The sequence below is a fragment of the Nomascus leucogenys genome, chromosome 2 (genome assembly GCF_006542625.1).
Source record: "Nomascus leucogenys isolate Asia chromosome 2, Asia_NLE_v1, whole genome shotgun sequence".
NCBI lineage: Eukaryota > Metazoa > Chordata > Mammalia > Primates > Hylobatidae > Nomascus > Nomascus leucogenys.
The window spans coordinates 38,987,525-38,994,304 of NC_044382.1; the positions used below are offsets into that span (position 1 = coordinate 38,987,525).

At 56.7% G+C, this 6,780-nt stretch overlaps 1 long non-coding RNA gene across 1 annotated transcript; it reads left to right on the forward strand.

The window, feature by feature from the left end:
* The first annotated feature begins 251 nt into the window (after positions 1–251).
* On the forward strand, positions 252–5,511 carry LOC105739357. Its single transcript, XR_001115273.2, has 3 exons — positions 252–651; positions 1,585–1,674; positions 5,198–5,511. It is a non-coding gene; the product is annotated as an uncharacterized LOC105739357 (long non-coding RNA).
* Positions 5,512–6,780: the final 1,269 nt, after the last annotated feature.

Below are 6,780 nucleotides of genomic sequence, written 5' to 3' on the forward strand. Positions count from 1 at the left end.
GTCGCTGCCCCTGGGTGCGCCCTCCATCGCTACGCCACTTGCCCGCCTCGGTTTCCCCGGGAGCGCTAGATGAAGGGAATGGCGGGGTTGGGGAGCTGTGGGGGTCGGGGGGTGCTGTGCGGCCATCACACTGCCGCAAAGCCAGCCTGTCTAGCAGCCTCCCTCGCGCATCAGTCCAGCGGGCAGATATCGATCCGGCCCAGCCAAGCTCTATACTCGCGGCCTGCAGCCCGTTCTGTGGCGGTCCTACAAAGAAGGGGAGGAGCTCACTTCTCGGGCCTCCCCCGCGGGGGATTCTGTACCAGAATAACACCCCCGGGGCCAGGGTCAGGGCGGCGCACTCGCCCCCGCCTGTCCCAGCGCGATCCCATTCGGCGGGCCCAGGTAGCCTGCGGCTGAGAGAAGGCTCGGGTGACCCCCAGCCCCGCCTTCTGCAGGGCGCGCGAGGCCAGAGGAAAAATCTTCGCTGAGTTGATGAAGTTGAAGTTTCGTTCAGGGCGTGAAGGAGACGGCCAATCAGCGGGCCGCTATTTACATGGGCTCTCTGATTGGCTCTTACGGTGCCTCTTTAAAATGTTACTTTGAGACCTTCACAGAACTAAAAGCCCCCCGTTGAGGGCGGGGGAAGGCTCAGAAGCTCCAAGGTTTCATGTAGGGCTCCCCAGGCCAAGCTTTGAGGGAAGATGGGGAGCTTAGATATAGTTTTGTCCAGCTTTCAGGACACAAATGACCAACTTGAGTCTGGAGGGACAGAGAGGTGGAGCTTGGCCTGGATCCAGGAGATGAGTTCGGCCTAGCGCTCTGCAGTGGGCCCACCACCCCTGATACCTAGACATGTGGTCACCTTGGCGGTGGGGAGGAGGGGCTTGGTCCTGGCAACCCTCTCATCCAATAGCAAGAGAGGGGCTGATTCAATGGTTTGAGGGGGCAGGAGCAGGGAAACCTGGCGGTGCCGGTCTTGTTTTGACCGGACAGTGTGGGTGGTATCATCATGTTGGAAACCCCGCAAATAATGCAGCCCCAGAGGCAGGCCAGGCTGACCCCGAGGTCATGTTTCACTTGACAGCCTGGGCAGGCACACGTGAACGCAGGAGAACCCCAGGAGGGAGCCTCGGGGCCTCGAGAAGTGGGTTTGCTCTGAAGGGAGTGGCACTGGGCAACCCGCAGCAGCTCCGCACTGCCCTGCACCCGCACTCCCACGTCCAGCAGACACTGAGTCACTCTTGGGGACGGGGGACGAATTCAGGACATTGGCAGCTAGGAGCAGAGAAGTTCTCTCAGAAGGCCTCCACCCTGTCTTCCCCACTGAGTCGGCCCTGCCCACCCATGCTGGGAAAAGGGCCCCCTGGGGTTGCCATTCGCAAATCCTGCCCAGTCTCCTGGCCCACACTTCTCCCCAGGAGGCTCAGCATAGATGACTCAGGACTTGGAGTAGGGCTGTTAAGGGGCAAATGTGGTGGTAGGGGGGCCTGAGTGCGTGGCTGAGGCTGCAAAGTCCCTCCACCATCTGCCTGTGGCAAATTGAGGGACAGGTAGGAGAATTCACTCTAGTGGGGTTCTAACCCTGCCCCAATTCTTTCACAGTGACACAGCCTGGAGACCCAGCTCTGTCAGTCAATTCTACATAGCCTTCACCCAGAGCCTGACAGTGTATATGAACAAGAGGCTGTGCCTGTGAGTCCTTGCGTGCCAGCAGCTGGCCTTGACATGCCCCTGTGGGACCTTGGGCTGCAGCATCAAGTGCTAGGGCAAACACCTTGTTTGCAGAAGACCCAAGGACCCCACAGCCAGTGCCAGGACATCTAAGAGACTCCACCACCTGCCAACCCCCAGAACTTACCCTGCTAATGAACCAAACTTGCTGTGTGACTTTGAGTGCAGCTCGCACATCTCTGGGCCTCAAACTCCTCTGTAAAACCATGCCCTCCTGAATGTACCATTCCCAGTGGTGGCAGCTGCAGAGAAATCACAATAGCAGAGGCAGGGTCCAAGAAGGGCCTGAGAAGCTGGTTCAGCCTGTGGTCTGGGAGCCAAGTGGGGCAAGGACAAGATTGCCAAGTCCCACGGTTCTCACCAATTCTCATAATCTCATCTCTCCTCTTGTCTTCCTGCCCGCCTCATAAATAGCAGGAGGCTGGGCTGGGTCTGGGGCAGGAGCGGGGAGCTGCATGTGTGCATTTGTGTGTGTGTGTGTACACACACATGGGGAGGGTGTGAGAGCCTTCCCCCCACCCCTGCCGCTGCCGCCATCGCACTCTGAGAAGCTGAGATAATCCCTCGCCATCTGTCTTGTGTTGCTAACCCACTCAGCCGGACAGCTGCCCGGGCCACAGCTCTACAGGCGAGCAGGCGGGGGAATGAGGGGCATGGGGTGAGCTAGCCAACTCTGAGGACCATGCAGCAGGGACACTCAGTCCTCCCATCCCAGAATACCCCTGCTCTAGAAAGGGAAAGTAAAGCCAGAGAGGGGACAGGCAGGACTTCCCCCATTCCTGCTTCTGAACCTGGGAAGGAGTGGAGGAGTGGAGACCATTCCCTGCTCTGGGAGTTGGAGACTGAGCCTCCCAGAATGCAGGAAGGTGAACAGGATCACCGTCTAGCTTATGTTCTCATGAGCCCACACAGATCACTGTGATGGGAGGGGTGCAGTAGGACAAGTCAGGCCTTCTGGGCCCAGGGAAGGGAAGAAGGGGTCGTCTCATCCTTCCCCAGCCTCCAGACAGGCAAGTGTCTCAGGCCTCCAATGGTCAACTTCCCAGAGCCAGGAGGAGAAGGAAGGCTTCTAGGATTTGGGGTGGGTAATGCTTAGCGTACAGGCCCATTGTTCTGATGAGGAAACTGAGGCTCAGAGAGCGAAGTGACTTGCCCCAGCTCACCCCATGAGTGGAGGAGCTGGAACTTGGACCAGACCTCAGGCTCCAGCAGCCCTAGCTCTGCAGCCTGTTCTATCTGCCTGCTCCCCATCATCAAGCCCCTCACCCTGCCTCACCTTCCCAACTTGTGGCTATCCCATCCTGGGGCTCTGATGTTCTGTCAGCTGAAGCCCAGCAACCAGACTCTCAGCAGTATGGTACCAATGCAGTCTGGGGGATTTCAGCCATGACAAGCAGAGCCTGAGGAAGAATGAAACTGTGCACTCAGTGTGGGCTCCCACCCGCCGCCCCTTCCCTGTCAATCATCTTTCACCTCTCCCACACAATTAGCATGCTTCCACACACATGCACTCTCAAATACAGATCATACACACTCATGTGATCACACAGACAGGTCCTCACTCACAAAAAGACAAACAGTCACACCTACAGGGATTGAAAACATACAATCTTACAGATACAAAGGCAAACTCAGACAGCCCCTCACCTCCTCACACCAACACACAGACCCCAGCACTCACACCAAACACACATTCCACCCCCACAACCTCCACACACTGCAGGTTCCCAGTTCCTAAATCTCACCGGCTCCCAACCTCCCAGGTACTCCATCTTACCCTACACGAAGCAGTAACCCTCCAGGGCCAGTGCGTTGGTAGGAGTGGGGACCAAACAGACGTCTGCTCTGTCCTTCCTGCCTATGGGTGAGGGCCCTCCAGCAAGGTGCTGGTGAGCCTCCATACCCTCCCCATGCCCCAAGACTTTGGAGAGCTTCCACCTGGCCACAGATCCAAGAGAACAGTCCTCACCTCTTGCCCGCAGGGGCTCGCAGCTCTCCTAGGCCCAGGAGGAGGAAAGGGACCAAGGGGAGGCAACTGCTTTTCTTCTGAGGGTCTCAGCTTGCCAGGAAATGACACATACCAAAATAATCTGACAGTGTTCTGAGCCCCCACAGGGCCACAGACTCCAAGTCCTCTTCATGATCCAACCACTACATACCCTTTTTCCTAAACTGCTGCCTCTCTGCTTTTTCCCCACTCCAACCAGCCCTTAAGGGACCCTGGAAGCAAAGGTGAGCTGACCCCCTCCCACTCCAAGCTGGAATTTAGTTCTCAGATCACTGTATTCTCTTGAGCCAGAGGGAGCTCCTCCCTGAGCCCGGCTCCCCCGCAGCTAAGGAGAGCCCAGGCTCCAGATACACTCACACACTCATTCACACACAATGTGGCACACTCACACCTGCCCTCACGCAGATGCTCACCTGCACACATCCTCACGCACACTCACAGCCACACTCACACACACTCACACTGTCACCCCCTCCTGCTCTCACATGCTCACTGTCACTCTCATGCTCAGCCACACCTTGCCTTATCACACTCATGGCCCTACCTGAGCAGGCTGAAGCTCGAGGGCCCTGAGGTACATAGATCACTGGCAGAGGCCTAGAGGCTGGTGTTGACAGCCTGGTTGCACAGGGAGAGGGGAAGGGCTGCCACTGAGGCCTGGAGGGTCTTGAATAATTCAGGGTGGTGGTGGTGGTGGTGACCGCAGCCTGTCAGCTGCAGGGAAAGGCTGGTGGCTAGATTGTTCTGGGAAGCTCGCTCCCGGTGGTTTGAGGAGAGTCAGCCCAGTTTGAGGGCTCACTGAACACACAGAGCACTTTTCCCGCACGCTTTCAAGGCACATCGTCACATGGGCCTGCACAGCAGGCATCACGGCCCCATTTTACAGGTGAAGAAACTGAGGTTTTCATGAGGGAGAACTCACAGCTATCAAGCAGCGGCCTCCAGGCTCCCACCCACACTCCTCTCCCCAATACCCACATATACCCTGGAGAGAGCTTCCTCTGGTCATTGTGCCCAGATGACAATGAGAGATGCCAGCCATCTGAGGACACTCTGGAATGTGACGCCAGGGCCTGAATCCAGGAAGCACCTGGCTCAGGGCCTGCACATAGTAGGTGCTCAGTTGCTGCCTGCCAAATGAGGACATTGTGCAGAGGCAGTACAGAGTAGCCTGGGGCCATACCTCTGCCTCTTACCCAAGTTGCTAAACCTCTCTGAGCCTCAGTTTCATTATCTATAAGATGGGCACTAAGTGTACTGGCCTCATGGGATGTTGGTGAGGACTAACCGGGAAAACACATCTAAGCCAGTTAGCTTGGGTCTGGTCTGTAAGAAGGGCTCCACATTGCACCTAAATTGTGATGTGAATACCCCCGCCACAAAGAGAGAGAGCCACAAAATGGTGGTCTGCACACACACATACTCTCTGCCTAGGGCATTCTCCTTACTGTCCTTTGCTGTTGTCTCCTTTTCAAGGATGAGTGCTTCTGCCACTTTCTCCAGGATGACAGCCGTGGACTCCTGCCATATCCAACACCCCTTTGCTGCTCCCCACCGCCCTCCTTGGCACCCAGGTGGCTGATCTCCTATGGTCTTGCTGGCTTCTCTACCTTGTATGCTGAGGGTAGGCCCAGCCTGCCCCAGCTCAGGGTCTGCACATAGTAGGTGCTTGCATGTTGCCTGCTAAACTGACAGCCCTGTAACCATGTCAGCACAAAGCAACCAGCATTTTGGGTGCATCTGCAGTTAAAATAAACCACTGAGGTCATGGGTCTGTTCTCTCTGCAAAAACAAAAATACCCCACTAGCCATATCTGATGAGAACCATAGCAAAAGATCAGAATGTAGTGGCTTCATCCAGAAGCAAAGCATCAGGCTCCAAACCATGTCCCCGACCTGAAGGGGCACCTGCCCAGGCCCAGGGGTACCAACTCTTAGAGGCAGCTGGCATGTGACTACTGTGCCCAGTAGAGAAAGGCAGACACTCAGTCCCCAGAGCCCAGAGCCCCGAGGAAATTATGGAACATCCTCCATATTTGATTCAAAATAAAAACCACAGTAAACCATAGACCCAAAACTTATACGTCGGCTGAAATTAAAATAGCTTCTTGCTACGTTTTCTGGTTTCAGTATTCTGGATAAACTCATGGAAGCTGAATCAGGCAATTTCTCTGTCTCTTGCTTTGTTTCTGCTGTTGCCCCTGCTTTGCAGGGATCTCAGCACATGCTTGGTCTCCCCTCTGAAGCAGACCCCAGCCTGGTCTGGGGGGTGTCCAGTCCTGCACTCCCAGGGCTGATCCCCCCAGGAAAGTACCCACGCCTATGCACACCCCCCCCCGGGTTCTTGTGGCCCCTCAGGAGGGGAGCAGGACCAGGGCCCAGCCTTGGCCAAGAGCTGACCCCAGCAGACCTCTCTCTGCCACTGCTCCCCACAAGGTTTCCAGCACCCCCAGCCCCTCCCTCTTCTGGGGAACCTTGCGGCTGGGCCCGTGCCTGCGGCGAGTCTCACCCCAGTATTATTTTAGTCGCAGACAGACACGAGGCAGATGGTGACAACATCCCTTCCCCGCTCCCCACTGACGAGCCGTTGCCGCCCTGAAGCCTCAGGGTTCTTCTCCCTCAGGAATATTTCAGTCCCGACTCGGTGGCTAAATGCGGCTGCTCGTGTGAGACAAGCGCACATCTGCGCCTCCTCCTCCCTACCCCCTACCCATTTCCTGAGGCTGAGCAGAGAGCCCTGGGGAGGCCCTGCCCACTTGCAGCTCTGCCCCATCCTCCCAGCTGCCCTACTGTGTGCCAGGCATCCTGCCATGAGCATGGTACCACTGGGAGAGGGCAGTTACTGTGCCCACTTTACAGATGAGGAAGCTAAGGCTCAGAGTGAAGCAGGGGCCATCCCAAATGACACAGCAGGAGAGGAGGCGTTCCCTTGGGTCCCAGTGCACCCTGGAGACAGACACAGGCTCCCTCTGCTCCTTCCCCACCCCTCAATCCTCCACCTTACCACCCCTATGCATACTCCTGGCAACTTGCCTTTCTAGGAGCTATTTCATTGTGCC